We start from the raw sequence: 17,688 nt of genomic DNA, 5'->3' as shown, positions 1-17,688 counted from the left end.
GGTTGGTTTTTTAAAGCTTTTGCTAAACATATACATACAAAACTAAGATAAAACCACCCTGAGTACAAGGGAGAAGTAAAATTGCAATCCTAAGAATGGAATTACGGAGGCCAAAGATTCCATTTCTCTCTGTTTTAGGTACCCAACCGGATGAATATTCTGGAAAAGATGAGAAGAAATATGGCAAGTATGAGAAGTGGTAATTTCCCTGGTATTCTCTCAATTGTGTCAGCAAGCTCAGAACTTGCTGAGCCCCACAGTGCATCCATGTTATTCCTGTGTCCTTGTGGAAGTACCCCCCACTATTTCACAGAGCAGTTATGGAATGTGTTGGAAATACTGCCACAGTTTCTGTTGAAGCTGCATCCTGGTGATCTCACTGTCCCTGTCTCTCATTGTTCCTCATTCCCCCTCTCCTGACTCATGTTTCAGGCATTGTGCTCTGACAAAAGATCTCCTCTCAACCCCTCTGTGGACAAGGACATGGCACTAACCCCCAGCAGGGTGTGGGGAGGGCAAGGAAGCACAGGATCATCTGTGCTGCAGATCACAGAATCATAAAGGTTGGAAAAGACCTCCAACATCATCAAACCCAACCTTTGACTGAGGACAACCATGGCCACCAAGCCATGGCATGGAATCCTCCATCTACTAATTTTTTTAACTCTTCCAGGGATGGTGATTCCACCTCTTCCCTACAGAGAGGGAGGATCCTTGCCTGGGGCCTCCAGCAGGCAGCACCACTGGGAAATGGGAACTCCAAAACTCCCCAGACTCCCCCCAAAAAGTAAGGTGCCAAATTCTTTCCCAGCTCTTGAAAGTATATATTCAAATACTTAGGAAATACAGAGCTGCAACACCTATAAACTGCCAGAAGACCAACAAGATCCCCAAACAAATCATGTCTGCTGCAAAGTATGGAATGTCAGATTTAGCAAAGGAATGGGAATGATGTCTTAATGCAAATACACTTAAATGTACAACCTCCCCCCCTGCAATTTATATTGAAGCACCAAACAATTAAGTTTTGTTTCCAGTTTGTATTTCTTTTTGGAAAAGTTTTTTTAAACCTAAATGTCCATAGAATTAAAAAAACTCTAAGCTTATGACTTGTAATATGTTTCATAAGTTTCTTTTCTGCTATGATTCACTAATATTCATGCTGATGAAAGAAAATCTTATCTACTTTTTCTGCCTAATTAAAATGTGAAGAATGCACAAAAAAATGAAGAAATAATCAAGCATATTTTTCTAGTTATTTTTTGCTGGAATAACATTTTGAGAAGAGGTCCTTCTTGTTTTTACGCTATGAATAATCCTCCATTTGCAAAATCATCAATGTCTGCACAATTATAAAACTGTAATTTCAATTACTGGAGTATGAACAAGTGGGATGAAAGCATGAGTTATGAGGGAGAAACACTGCTTTTTCTTCAACATCTTACTATTAAATCAGGAAACTAACAATCTGTGAGTGGTAAATGGACTTATTTCTAAACAGAACATTGGGTAAAATTAGATTACACAGGCAAGTAATTTTTGAAGCTAAGCAGATTTGAAGTGCTATCAGCTGGATGGACAAGTTGCACAGCTGGTGTTCTTGTGGGAGACTCTAAGCCCTGGCAAAGAAGAGATACTCAAGTGAGTACACAGCAGTCCAAGTATTTTGGCTGCTCCTGTGCTGTGATTTTCACCAACATCTTCTGGCCTCTCTGATGAAAAGATGGGATGAACTTTCTCACTCAGGTTAGCAAAAGGTTTTGGTACATGAGCTTTCCCTTGGACACTTCAATATCCCTTCTGCAAACAACAGCAGTAGTACACAAGTTTCACCTTAAACCATCTAAAACACAATGGCACACCAGCCTTTGGAGCTGGCTTGCTGTGGAATTCAAGGGTTTTCTGAAAAAATGACAGAAGTCTGTCTTTTGAGAGAAATAGGAGAAAACCTCCAGAAACTGATAAAAACCACCCAGATCCCCCTTGTTCTCTTCAGAGCTGTCTGTGGACTGAAACAAGCAGAATTCTGAGAAACTGCACTTAAATAATTCTGAAGTGTTAAGGGAAACATGGATTTAACCACATTTGGAAAGCACAAACCATAGTATCTGTGAGACCCCTGTTCCACCTCTCTGCTGACAGAAAAAGTTTTGTCTGTGGTCTGTAAAGAAAGGGAATTACAAATCTCCAGAACTGTAGAAGCTCAGGATAAAATAAGAAGAGATAAATTTTCAATTGTCTTATGTAACTCAAGTTTATTTTGTGAATATATCAAATTTGTTGCTACTGCTTTGTTGCAGCAACTTCTGAAAAAGAGAGGACAAATTTTACTTTGGGATGCGATGAGCTATGTACCCTCATAGTCAACATATCTTAAAAGCAAACCTTGATTTGAAGGTATGTATTATCATTTATTCCTGGTATGGTTAAAAAAAAATACAGTCCTAAATAGGCTGAGTGATTTTTGTACAAGATTCTATTTCCAAAATATCAAGAACTTGATAAAGTTATAAAAGGGAAACTACTGTAAATTTGTTTTAAAAAGAAACATCACTATTTTTAGTCCTTCATCTTAACCCCAAAACTTTGCGTCTTTGAAAATGAAAACTGCAGCTTCGCAAAACTGAGCTTACAACTTCCAGCCTTCTAAATTCTGCTGCTTCTCCTTGTAACATTAATAACCAGAAAGACAGATAATTAAACCATAGAAATCACTGCATTTCCACCTCCCATCCCTCCTTGGTTAAAAATGTAAGAAAAACATAGCAAATGAGATTTTGTCTCAAGTGTTTTTCCCCTGCTATTAAAGATGCTTCTCTGAAAGGAGCACTTGCTGTTTTTCTGCTATTAATAATCCTCAATTTGTGACATCAGCCCATCCCCACAGCAACACGCTGTGTTCAGCTCCTGCCTCAGATCCTCTGGCTGTTTCCAACCAGAAGATGGACTGAAACCAGGGAAATCTGGATATCTTTTCCATGTAAGGTGGGAAATATGGCTCCTGGTTGCTCTTCCTCAGTAGGTCACTTTTTCATTAACAAGAGCAATGTTCACCTATTTAATGCAGCAGATCTGCATCAAAGCTTGGGAATTTGGGCCCATTGGCCCTCAGATAAGTAGAGGTGAGTTGGACCATCCCTGTAATTAATTAGGAAATGCTTTAAACAGTCTGGAAATAGCAATTGAGGAGATTGATGCACCTGAGTGGAAATTTGGAGAGCTTCTCACTGGAAACCAACTGCGTTCTGCCCAAAACAAAAAAGAAAGGAGGAATGAAAAACAACAATTCCCTATGTGATATTTAGACTATTTTAGTGCTGCCACTGTTTAAATCTCTGAAATACTGTGTTCAGGAGTTCTCATTAACATGGATTTTAATGGGAGATATTTGTCTGAGCAGCTAAGTCATTTATGCTTACATAAGGCTGCCATTTACAACAAGAAGTATAATAGCATCTTTGAGCTTTTTAATTAAAAATTAATTAGGAGATTTAAGAACAAAATCATTGGGGGTTACTGTACAATAACATGTTTACAAAATTAGGTCTGGGCTTTTTGTTTTTGTTAAGTGTTTCAATCAATTCTGTGTCTATTAAATATAATTACGTATGATGCTTCCTCAAAATTATAATGTAGCATTTAAAGAGCAGCTGGGAAAAGTCTGTAATTTTAACTTCAGAACTAGGGTAACCATTAAAATGCAAATAGGTGCAAACAGCAGTTTGTTGATGAAGAGACCCCTCAGCATAAACATTTTATCCATTAATCTTGAGATTACAAAGATTCCTTCTGTTTTATTATTACTTATTACTTTTGCCAGTCAGGTTTCCTAGAAGATGTCAGGTTCCCTCAAGAAAAATTCACTGTTAGGAATAAAAGCCTATCCTTACTGAGCAGGATAACACAGATATAAACATTCACTTCTGTACATATACCTGTGATAAAAATATATTATGTAGAAATGTCTACAGTGAATTAAGAAGGAAAAAGAAGGAAGAAAAAGCTTTTGTTCTCTTTTCTAATAGAGTTATCAGTTTGAAAAGGAAGCTGTGTTCCACATTTACCCGAGCTTAAGGAAGTAGCTTAAATGGATCAGACTTCAATCTTCTCCCCTGATTTAGAAAGGCATTCAACCATTTGCTTAATTTAACTTTGAACAAGGGAAAGAAAGAATGAGCTCAGGTTTCACAGATGTATTTCTGGCCTAGGGATTTATTTATGTTAAATTTATTTATTCCTAAGCTTTAGGAGTTATTCTAATTGGCTACTGCCTCCCAAAGAAGATAATTTGATCCACTATTCTTCAATGAAACTATATGGATGAGTAAGTAAGTAATGTGTATCTGATTGAAATGCCCTATTTTGCAAATTAAAATAAATTCAGTTTAACAGCAGTTTATCCAACAGAACTTGAACAATGCAGCATTTTGAGTAAGACTGCAGTTATGGCTGTCACACTGTGGTGAAGTGCACAGAGGTAAACACCAAACCTGGCCATGCAGACTCTTTATTCATGGCTCAGGTGAATGTACCACCTAAATCAAGCGTGCCACTTGTGAGAAGGACAGCAGCACAAGCAGCAGTGGCTGTGACAGCAGTGTGGGCAAGCAGAGCCTGCCCCAGTGCAGCTCTACAGCTTTCCCTCCCAGCAGCATCAGGGAACCTGTTTGTGGTTCCAATCACCGCTGCTCCTGTGCCAGACACTTCCCTGCCATGCACACAGCCCTTGCCATTCAGAGAGGATCACACATGTGGTGTTTGTTTGTTTTCCAAGCACACTTGGTGTTTGCTTTCATTGCATCATGGTCTCCTTCCCCCTTACACCCTTTTCTGGGTATTCTGTTGAAACCCCGACAAAGGATTCTACCCTGTTCTTACCAAAACCTCCAAACCTCTGCTCTTACAAGGCATTGAAGAAAGAGTCCTAAAAACTGTCTATAAAGAGATGGTGGTATTATTTTTTAATGACACAGTGGCTTCCACCATGGAAAAGAACACTTCATCCTCACTGCTCCAAGCATGTGCCAATCAATCAACTCCTCAAACTGTGTCTTTTATTTTGTGGAAATGTTTTCTCTAATTATTAAGGGTTTTTTTTTTTCCCTGTGAATATTATGTTGGGTTCAACAAATACTGCCCACCAACAACTTGTACCACACTACTCATTCTCTGAGAGGTCATTTCTTTGCATTTCTTAGATTTGGGATGTGAGAAAACTAAGTGAGGGATGCTCAGTGAACAAAGGAATTAATTACTCAGCTAACCACAAAAGGCTCCACATCATTGTGACTCTGTCAAAGAATCCATTAACAGACAGATGTTTGTATTAGAGGTTTCTGGGGGATGATGAGCCATTATTACACTTGCAATCACAGTGGTTGGCTGAATGCAACTAGCCTTAACATTTCTCCAGTTCTGGGTGCAGAGCAATGTTCCCCAAAAGGATGAGGAAAGAAAAGAGATTTTCATGTTGAAATCCAGATTTAGACTAACACAAGACAAACTTGTTCAGGGAGAGAATGAATTTTCCTGAAATTCAAAACTATGATTTCAAAGTGAAGATCAAGAGGCTGTCTGATTACAGGGGATGAGTACCCAGAGTGCCAGAGGGCTTTAATCAATCAGGAGAAATTATCTCAAACTGAAGCTGGCTGCTGATACAAAGGAGAGAAGACACAGAACTCTGGAGATTGGGGGAGATTGCTGAGGGTGGGAAGAAAACAAATACAAGGAGAAGGACCAGAGGGACTATTGGCCAGTCACCCTCACTCCCCCAAGGACAAGAGCACAACTGAAATGCAGGGAATTTCATTTAAACATAGGAAAACCCTTTTTTCCCTAGAGAATAAAGTGCAGTCTCCATCCTGGATATTGAATCTCTGGTTCTGAGTGACCTTAATGGACCCTGCCTTGAGCAGGGTGGTTGCATGAGATGCTTTCGAGAAAGGAACCAGATTTGTAATGTGATGTACATTGTAGCTGTTAGACTTCTTTATTTATGAGCTCTTCACATACTTATGAAGAGATTGCTTTTCCCTCTGACTTTAGTGTATAAGATAGTTCCATATAATCAGCATTTTCACTAAAGTAACAATTAATGAATGATAGATTGTTGTCCAAGTATGAGCCTTCTGTTGGTCTCAACAGCTTTATTGAACTTTAAATGAGGCAGAAATGAAAGGACTATTAAAAAAACTAATTAGAAGACTATGAAGATAAATCTAATTTTTTAGTTTCTTTGAAAACACTACATTTTGCCATTTTTACCAATTTTGCTCTCAACACAAAGACCTGTACATTGTCAGAATGTCTGCAAAGAAAACAGATGAAAACCTGGTGTTGTCCACATGTGGAAATTATATTTTTGTTCTAATTAACAGTAATTTCCATGTGGCTGTCACCTTCTCAGTATGCTGACCTTTGAGATTAGAACTCATGGCTGCGACTTTAAAAGAGCTGTAAGACATTAATGTGAAAGGTTTACAAAACCTTCATCAAGATGCAGAGCAGGGAAGGTGAGAAGAGCAGAGGTGATGTGCAGGCCCCGTGCTGTGTGAAGCACTGATTTTGTTATCCACAGTTTAAGCAGGGGATGGAGCTTGCTGTTAAATATTCCATTTTCAGAGCAATATCTTGAAGTCAAGGCTGGGCTTCTCAAGGTACTGAGTAACTTTGCCATAAAATCAACTTAATTTGTCACGTTACAATAGCTACTATAATTAATAGTTAAACTATAATTTGTTTAACTACAGAAACAATGAAAAAACAAAGTTTAATAGTTTTGCTACCAAAAGTTACTGAGCCACTTTTTGCTACCAAAAGCTACTGAATTACTGAACCTGTCACGGGAACGTGGCCTTCTAGAACAAAAACTCAGTTCTGAGCTATCAATACTTCATCCCCTTTGCTCACACATTTAATTCCCAAACTACCATTTCTATGAGTGCCATCATTAATAATTTTAACAAGTTTACAGATGTGTAAGTACCAAAAATGCATTTTACTTGAGCTATATTTGATGTATGTTTCTGTTCATACAGTTCTGCTATGCACAAAAAACATTGTGATGCTGGAAAGGAGAAAAGATTTCACTTTCACACGAGTCCATCAGCAACTGTCCAACAAAGTTTAAAACCCTAATAAGCAACAAGATTTCAGCCTGTTTTGCAGCCATAACAGCAGTGCAGTTACAGAGCATTCCACTCAAATGTGCTGCCCAGTTCATTCCTCTACCACTTCAACACTCATCCCCTGCTTCTCACCCCAGCACTGCACTTGCAGATGTAAGATGAAATATTTCAGGATATTTTGTGAACCTCTGTCTTCTGATACCCTGAAGAGCCTGAATTAAAGGAAGTCCCTTGTCCCAGATTGAAAAGCAAGATGTATTCCATTTGCCATCTGTGTGGTAGTTGTCCTGTTAAATTTCCTTATATCTTCCACAACCACTCTTCCCTCTGGGGAGACATCTGCTGATAATGGGCTATTGAATGTCACTGCAGGACTGATAAGAACTGTAACATCCCATTGTGAGATGCTCTGCCCAGAGGGAGAAGCCAAGCATTCCTACCTGGATCTGGATATAATCTGGGTTTTTGGGACACCAGACTCAGGTTTTTCTGCTCGATTTCCAGGAGGACTACAGCCATTCCAATTTGAACTGCTACCAACACTCTGACCAAAAGGGTGCCAGGTTATATTATAACTCTGTCAATGGTTTTTCTTTTGTATTATTGCATGTATTTTGTTTTCTTTTTCACTTTTCCTAATACATTGTATTTCTGACTTGTAGTCTCTCACTGGTTTTGTTTTTAAACCAGAACACCCCTTCACACACCTCCCTCCAGGCAGTGACTTTAACCTTTCCTTGGGAACAGGCAGTTCCAGACAGACCTGCCTGGTGCTGGATTTTCCTGCATTGCAACAAGTCCATGAAGAACAAATTTGGTCACCCAAAGTTCAGAGCTCCTGCTTGTTGAGCTGGGAGGAATTGCTGTGTGGAGCTGGGAGGATGATTCATATTCATCTATATTCAATTTCACAGCTGCTGCTGAGAAAACCGTCAAGGTTGAAAACCAGTTATAAAAATATGAGTTCTATAAAACCAGCTAATTACCTAATTTTGACCCATTGAGACTGTTATGAGTAAGCTCAAGGGACTGGAATGTCTTGTAATAATGATATTCTGTGGTATGAAACTTGAAACTAAAGACTATGACAAAGCCGTATTGAAAACCAGTAGATTATTCAAAATTATAGCAAGTAACTATGCAAAGAACCACACAATTCAGAGATGATTACTTGTCTTTTAATACTTTACTGTTGCAAGAAACAAATGTTATGATATATCAGTGTTTTGTCAATACTCCTAATATGTGCTCACACCCATTGTAAAGGAACAATTTTAACAAGATTTAGCCTATGAATTCACAATAAGATTCCACTTTCACACCTGATGCAGATTTAGTGTCTGGAAGATTTAGCTTTTAGGAGCTGTCTGACTACTGAATTTTTTTTTTTTTTCTTTTTGCTTACCATATAATAAAAAAAAAAGATACATGCAGCATTGAAATGCATAATTTATGGGAGCACATAAAAAGAACACATTTTCCTAGCAAGTCACTGAAATTTAATTTAGTGATGGAGGACTAGGTCAAGGAATATTTTTAAAGCCATATTTCACATTTTCAAGATTTATACATCCATTTCTTTCTGGAAGAAACAGTGTAAAGCTATGTTTTCATATCCTATACAGAGCTGGAGGGAATTCACTCACTGCTTATGTTGTGACTGGGATAACTTTAGGTGCTGAACTTCTGCTGTGGATGCAAAGTTTCCATGGTGTTCAGTGAGGATAAATTATCTGGCAAGATATTTTCAGTCAGAAGCATTAGACTCATTGCATTATTCACCAGAACTTAAAGAGTCTGGCTGCACCTTCTTCTACCTTCCCACCAGGCAGCTATGGGCAGTAATAACATTTAATTCTTCTTACTTTGCTACTGGTTTTTGTTTAGATTCCTATATGTGAGGTAAAAACATGTGTAGTATGTAATTATTTATGAGTCTCATCAAGGAATCTTGGAATTAAGTCCTACAGAGAGCTGGAAATGGAAGCTCAGTCAAAGTCAGCCCTTGACTCTCTGTAGAAACACTTCTGAAAACCAAAACCACTGAAGACGAAAATAGGAGCTTCACTGAAGAGCAGTAAACACAGACAAAAGCTTTCAATGACTATTCAGAGATTCAGTCCACAGCCTGTGCTCTGTGTGTGCAGAGCATTTACTCCAGGAAGGACTGTAAGAGTGCCAGGAGATGGGAGCATTCAGGAAAATGTGACTTTACTTGGAAGATTTTGATGTTTAAGTATCATGTGAGGTATGGTGGTTTCCAAATTCACATGTTAGAGTCTCTAAAACTTCACTATTTGATCCATTGCCTTTTCTCTGCAGAGAAATAAAGTTAACAGGCAAATAATTATATTTTCAGCATGCCACAAGTGATGTGCTCTGCTGTCTGCTTTAGTAAGGTCAGATATTAAATCAACAGAATCAAATTAAGATGTGATTTTGGAGTGGCTTAGACACCAAATCAAATTCTCTTAGGTGAGTTGGATTTTTAATAAACCTGTGAAAAAAAAATGAGGAATTAATAGAAGGAAATAATTCAGAACAGATCTCATACTAGTGAAGACTGTAAGGGTTTTTAAAATTCCTTATGCCATTTAGGCCCTACATGTATTTCTTCCTATGGCTGGAGAAGATCATTCTTGGACTTCCTGCAAACAATGCTCATTCCTTCAGAAAAGTCATCAAGAATTCAAATCTGCAACAACATTTTTGACAGGTGTCAAGATTAATGTTTTTCTGGGCTGAAGGACTATGACAATAGGGAACAGGTTTGTGATTTCCTGGTGCTTGATAGCTTTTATTAATTTCACATCACGTTCCTGCCAGGACGTGGGCTGTGGGAGGCCACAGAAGGTCCACAGGAGGGAGATGTTCCACCCAGGGGCTCTTCCAGCAAATCTCCACCTGGGCTGTCCTTGCTCAGGGAACCAAGAAAGGAACAGCAGAGAATTCAGAGGGCACTGCTGGTTTCTCTCTCATTATTACTGCCCAGCTAGGATCAGTGAAGAACACTGGAGTTCCTCTTGGCACCTTTGCCTTCCCATTCCACCTCTGCTGATGGCTGGGACACTGAAATTTCCAAAGAAATTCTTTACTATCCCAAAGGACATGCTGGCTCAGCCTGCCCCAGTGTGGAAATGCCACTGCCCAGATCCTTGTGAAGGGTTCACAGCATAAATAAACCATTACATGGTCCAGCCCCAGGACACCCTCCAGAACTTTCCAAGCAGCCATCAGGGCATTTTGTGCCAATCTGCCCTGTGGAGATGCTTATAAAAGGCTCTTTTTCAGAGGACAATAAAATTTGTCACAGTGTGGAGCCTTAAGAGTATAAAAGCTGATATATATTAATACATTATGATGAATTACCATGGAGAAAAAGCAGAGGATATCTAAACATGTTCTGGTTTATGTTAGATTTTGGTAAAATAACTCTAGAAGCATTGATAAAATCATCTATTTGTTTACAGTGGACTACATTCTGGGGTTGGAGGGTAGTATTTTTTTGATGGTTTTCCTTTGTTTTGTCTTTTAATAAATTTTTAGAATGCTATGATTTTACTCATTTTTTACTCTGGATATCATCAATCAGAGAATAACTAAGAAACCTGAGGGAAAAAATATCATTTGTGCCAACCACTATTAGGCTGCTTTATTGAAAGTAATTACAATGAAAGTAAACAAAGAAAATAATAACTTGCTTGCCAAAAGAGCTTCTGGCAGTGGCCTACTTGAGAATGAAGAGATTAACTGTGAGTAAAAATAATATATATAAAAAAAAAGATGTGTATATTGGTCTAGTAATTTTGAATTGAGGTTTTTATATGCCATTTGCAGAGGAAAAATGTTTGCTTTAGCTTAAAACTCACTGTCACTGGGATGGAACTTTTTCTCAAGGAGATTTATGCATGAAATTCAAACATAGTTAAAATTTTGCTTTTATGGTTTATGTAAGCCATGTGCAGAAACCTACATTTTCAGGTGTTAACTTATTCATAGGTATTTTTAGCTTTTCATTGGATGTAAGGGAACGTTTTCAGAGCTACAAGTGAGGTTTGTTTTAAAATCCACCCAAGTATCAGTATGCAATTTTTGGGGCTGATGAAAAAGAGACAAGCCAGTATCTTTGTGTAAAAGCATTTTAGTTTGAAATATTGCAGAGAATTTCCAAAAGCCAGGAAGATTTTACTTCTTTATATGTGACAGAGGATCTACCCTTGAAGATGCAGTACGAGGGGAAAGGAAAAGCAACTTCCTACACAGGAAATGAGATTAAAACCTTGCAAGATGCTACCTAAAAAATATCACAAGGCATAAGGCAGATGGCAAAGGTGAGGCATCCTCCCTTTCCTCTGCAGAACCATCCTGAAACAGTGGAATTCACATTTTTCACACTGGTAGATCCTGCACACATTGCTAAATCTCTAAAGGAAGAACTGGAGAATCTCATCAGGCAGCAGGGCTTCCTTTCGGGGTCTTCCTTTCCCAAGCCCAAGTGTGGAGAGCACCTCTGTTCACAAGAGGTCAGAAGAGGAGATTTCTCAAGGAGGGAGCCCAGCCTGCCAGTCAGACAGCAAACTTCTCTGTGCCTGCTTCCCCTTTATTAGAGGGGAGAAAAAAATGACAAGAAAATGGGATGTGAAGTAACTGCAAAACATGAACAGACCCTGTTCTTTCTCACAGACGAGGGGAGGCACACAGAGCATTTCCAAGAGACACTTGTACAGCGTATTTTTGAAAAATAACAGCCAGAGACAGAGAATTTGTAACCTCCCTGCTGAGGCCAGTGCTTATCTGTTCTCACCACTGAGAAAGTTCTTCCTAATGTCTGTTCTGTGCTACAATTTAAACCCATTATTTCTTGCCATTTCCAACATGCCTTTGGAAAACAATTTACTTATCTCCTGTTTGCATCATGTTAAGGTTAAAACTTCACTTTTTAGAGTAAACCTTTCAGTTTTCCTGCACACTTCTGTTTTTTCTTGCTCCTCTCTAACCTGTCTACCTTTTGAAGCAGTGTGACCAAGTTAAACACATTGCCCCAGGTGAGGCTTTATTAAAGTAAAAGCTGCCGAAGTGCTGCATCAATGTATGAAATCAGCTGGGCTTTCCATCAAAACTCGTATGGAAGCATGCAAACTTTTTTTATTTTCCCCCTCTGTAAGCAGAGGCTTTAGGATGCAGCAGACAAGGGCAAAATCTGCATTTCTCCACAGCAGAACAGGATATCTCTACATCAGAAGTACACAGTGGGCTGGAACACTTTCTGTCCCCATAATTTTTGTTAAAAAAGCAGCAAACCAGCAACATGCAGCCTCAATAGCCACGAAGATCCTTCATTCACCTCCTGCTAAAGGTTTAACTTAGCAATTAGGAACAAGGACTACAGGTGACACAGTCTTCCTCTAGACAAAAATAAATTCATACTAAAATGAAGCATTTATTTGGGACAAAATTAAGTGAATTTAGGTACGAGTTTAGCCACTGTGCTTTACAGAAACAGAAAAGCAATCAATGCCCCATTATTTTACTTTCAGTAATAAAAAGTCAGCTAGCCTTTACTTTTCCTATAGCTACAATTAAGTTGATAACAGTCACAGTGAAAGATATCTATCCCTCTATTGCTACAAATTAAACAAAAATCACTTATAGAAAATTGTGAATAGAGCCCTAGAGAGCAAAAGAGCAGCTTAGCACGTTTCAGAAAGTAATTTTCTGCAAGAATATTGCATGGGATAATAAAACTGCAGATAAGAACCTCATTTTAGTGCATATCTTTTGCCTCTGCCGTGTTGTTACCTCAGGATTATGGTAGTGTTTTGGGAAGATAGGAGACAAAAAAGAAACCCCAAAGAAGATACGTGTTCTCATTACTCAGCCATTGTGATGAGAGGTGACATAAAAATGCCTCTCCACCATGAATGAGATACCCAGCGGAACCCTTGTGCCAGGTGCTCTCAGGTTCAGTTACCCACAGGCTCCAGCTGGGAAAATTAAACAATTTTGGCATAAGCCCCCACCCAGTGAACCTGAGAAAATGAAATGACCTCCCCCAGGTACCCTTAACAAGGAATAGTTCTGAAAGCTCCAGCTTTTCAGATTTAAAACAAATCATGCTGGATTGAGAACAAATGAAATTTCACATAAACTACAGATAAAAATTAGCAATTTCCTCTAGGGAGGGCCAGCATTCTTTTGAGAATCCTGCCTGCAATTTTAACCCCACCCTTCTCACACACTGGAGTAGACAATAAAGTGATTTTTATATTATTAGTCCTTATGTTTGTCCTGCAGAGCTGGGGGTACCTGCACTGCTGGAAGCCTGTGGGGCTGGAGCAGCCCTGGAAGTGTGACCTGCAGGGAACCCACAAGGTCCCTGAGGAGCAGCTTTGACCCCTCCTGCCCCAGCCGGACAGGGCTGTGCTCGATCCACTCCTATTGAGGCTGCCAGCAAAGCTGCAGCTGTGCCAGGTGTTTGACATCCATGACAAGCTGACAGGAATTATCTCACAAAACCCACTGCCTTTCTTCCTGGTGACTTGAGTCTTGGTTCAGTTGTTAAAGTTAGTGAACTATTTAAGCTGTAGTGAAATACAGGGCGTAGATAAAGTTTATGTGTCCAAAATGATTCACAGAAAAGGAACTGTTTGCTTTCAGCTCCTGCCCAGAGTGCCCCAGCAGTTAGAAATTTTCTTATTTTCTTCCTTTTTGGCTCTCTTGCTGGTGTGTGTAAAGTTCCTACACAGAGGGGCGGGAGAATAATGCTGTGCCAAATCATGCACAATATTTAGGAAGTGAATAGTAAGAAAACTTGTCCTGGACAAGAATTCAAGATTTTATTTTAGGCAATGAAAATAATTCACATTCGGTGAGCAGCAAGATTATGCAATGAACAAAGGGTTATATTACAGATATAAGAATACTTTGTAGAAAAAGCCTGAAAATAATATCCCATATATTAGTAGACATCTGCTATAATTTTTGTTAAATTAAACACATGGTGCATTTAACTGACTTGATCTCCTGTTTGCTTTGAGAGCTGCCCCCCCGAAAAGAAAAACAGTCACTTTTTGCATGTCTTTCTTTTATCATGGGAGTAACTTATTATGTCAGGTTACATTCTAACACATCTATTGTGTGGTTCTGTACCACAGATTGCAGCTTAATAAGCTAAGACAGGAAATTCAAGATATACGTAAGGTCTTTTGTGATTTGGCAATGCTTTATCTGTCAAGCTGCTGGATATCTGAGCTGAAATAGAAATGACAGGGAAAAGAGGAGGGTAGGACAAAGATATGGGTTCCATAATGCTGGTTTAGTAAATATCAACCTGCAGATTGCTCAGGCACAGGCAGTGGGAGTGCAGGTTAAATCTGCCAAGGCACAGCAGAAAACCTGTGCTGCTCCTGTTGCTGTCAGGAGCTGACAGACAGCATCAGGGGCTGTGTCTGGAATCAAGGTTCAGACACACAGGGAGCAGAAAGGAAAGGGGCCCTGACCTGCTGTTGGTTCCCTTTTCTCCCCCCTAAGGATGTCTCCCACTCCCTCACTCACAGTGAATGCTGCTCCTTGCAGAACAGGAGTTTTAGGGGTGGGATGTCCACGTGTGCCTGTGCAGCAGGAGGCTCAGTGTGCCCAGGCAGAGCAGAAAACTTCCCAGAATGGGCATTCTCTTGTGTGACAGAGATGGAGCTTCTGAGGAAGCTAAACCCCTGCAGTGTCTCCCTGCCTGAGCCACATGAGCTATTCAACAGCCCAACATGGGCAGATCCATCCTCCCAGCCATTAAATATCATTTACAGCTCCAAAGCAGAACAGTAATAGAATGTGTCAGCCTTAGCAGGAGAAATGTCTGAGGGAGAAATTCCCTCTCTCCTGCATCAACAGCAGGCCCTGTCCCTGCTGCCAGTGGGGAGAGGTGCTGGCAATGGTACCTGAGGGTACCTTTGGGTCAGCATCCCCCTCAAGTACAGGTCTGCCTCACTTTTATCACCTGGCTTAGGACAGAAGAGATGGAAGGACGGAGTGTGGTCAATAAACTGACAGATCATCAGGAGGACTAAAAAAAAACCACCTTAACTGTGCAATAAGCTTCTGAGAAGGAAAAATATTGGTTATATATTAGAAGGTTATCAATGGCTTCTGACTGGGTGCATGCTGCTTGTTGATGTAGCAGATTTCTGCAGTCAAAGCTGTGAATGGCACTCCTGCTTTTCCAGCACTGTCCTGGAAACTGGGAGTAAAAGGCTTAATGTAAATGAGGCTTGGATGATCATGTTCCTGCAGGAATCTATTATGGGAGGACAGATTGCTGAGGAAGTGTTTTATAACTGATCCAGTGAGGATCTGTAGAATACCTATTTAAAGAAGGCTGCACCATTAGCAGAGAGAAATTTTACATGAAAAAGTGTTTGCAGTTACTAAACAAACTTTAAAAATTAGTTCTGAACAAAAAGATGTCAAGAAACCAACACTACAAGACCTAAGAAAAGAAAATGTTGCATTTTGTTCTCTGGTGGATTTTAAAACACAGACCTGAGAGCTACAGATTAACTGAATTAATAGTACATATCCATTCTGCCTGTTAAGTCCTGATCATTGTGTGTCAATTGATAGATATGGAAAGAAGGACATATACACTGAACATCTTTCTGATACTCTGTAAGTTGAGCCGATAGGTTTCCTAAAAGTTCCTTATTCTGTGTTGGTCTCACACAATTTTAAATGATAATATAATGCCTCTGTTTCTTACAGTTGAGGAATATTTTCTCTATCAGGGACAAATTCTTTGTTTATATCTATAAAAATGATATATTCTTTGTGTGACATACCCTCATAATGAAATAAATAAGACAGCTCCAGCACATATCACTGTCTTAATAGAATTGTTTACTACACATGAGAAAACACTTCCAGAATATGTTCTAATGATACCCTAAATAGCATTTTACTTTCAGTCTGAGAAACACAATTGTTCCTGGTATAAATTCAAATCAAGATTAGTGACCAGAATTGCCAATAAAATAAATGAATAGTTGGGGAATATTTAGATCTATCAGTGGAGTGCATGTTGTACTGAAACAGCATTATGCCCTTGCAGGTAGAGAATTTTAAATCAAACTAACATTATTATCAGTGTCTGCCTTCATGCACTTTGCTTCACAGACACTATTCTGCATTGAGCAGCAATTAGTGAATCACCAGGGATACTTTCCTAGACTCTTCAGGTCAGAAAAGCTAATTAACCTTCCTCCTGTATTCTGAACAGACTTACAATTCAGTGCCAAATCTTATCCTTCTTTTTTCTTTCTTTTTTTTTTTTTTTTTTAAACAACTTTTAAAATATTGGTGGTAGATTAGGAAAAATGTAAAGAAACTCTCCTGATAAAACCAGAAAATACACTGAAGAGGTCAAAGAGCTGAAGCTGTGGCCCAGGTTTGTTTGTTTATAGCAGCGATTCTTTGTTTAATAGATTTCTTACAAACTCTGGGAGGGGGATTTAATTAACTGCCCATTTACACTCCAGGTGACTGCAGACACTCGGTGCTGAGTGAAAACAGCAGTGTCCGCTCTGGCCTGGCTGCACATGAGTGACATTGGCCATTGCTGGCCTTGGGCAGGGCTGAGCAGTGACCACCAGGGCCAGAGGCACTGCAGGATGTCACCGGGCATGATGCCATGGCGGGGCACTGGGGTGACAGCTCTGGAGGGGATCTGACCCCAGGATCTGGGATCTGATCCCAGGATGTGGGATCTGACCCCAGGATCAGGAATCTGACCCCAGGATTAGGGATCTGATCCCAGGATCAGGAATCTGACTCCAGGATCTGGGATCTGACCCCAGGATCTGGGATCTGAGCTGATCTGTCAGCCTGGACCTGCTGCTTTACAGAAGATTTTGGGGAGGGGTTTATCAACAGTGCCACCAAAAGGTGTCCAGAAGGTCACTTTAAAGCCATGGAAGGACTGGTTATCTGTATGAAAAGAACATACATAATTTTAATGAGTTGGTTCTAGGTTTGGTACCTCGTGAGAGGACGGAAGGTGCTTGCTCAGAAACAAACTCCAGAGAAGCAAGCTGACACCTAAGCCTTCCCCAGCAATACCTGTCTGATTCTTCATGGCCTCTTCCCTTGCAGTGTGTTCTGAAGATAATGACACATTTATTTCTTCTACAGCTGCTGTTCTGGCCTCCCTGCAGCTCATTCAGTTAACCCACAACCATGACACAATGATTTTCCTGGTGCAAGAAAGGGGAAACTTCCAGCGTTTCAACAACATTGCTATGGCTCCCTAAAGACTGACCAGCAAAAGGATCTAATTCTGACCATAATTCTAGCACCCTTTGCACAAACTGCTCCTTGCATTTTATTTATCTTTGAAAAAAAAAAAGCAGAAGAAAGGTTAAAGCAAATAAGGGAACATTTGTCTTGGCAAGGCACCTTTGTGACAATAGCCTGCATGCAGCTGAGCCCATGAAGAAGCTGCAGCTTTCCCTTTTTTTCCCAGGATGTGACAGAGCCCTGCTTAATTAACTGCAATTACAGAAATCAAACC

Source organism: Taeniopygia guttata, chromosome 20 (genome assembly GCF_048771995.1).
Source record: "Taeniopygia guttata chromosome 20, bTaeGut7.mat, whole genome shotgun sequence".
Lineage (NCBI taxonomy): Eukaryota > Metazoa > Chordata > Aves > Passeriformes > Estrildidae > Taeniopygia > Taeniopygia guttata.
Note: the sequence above shows the minus strand (reverse complement) of the source record.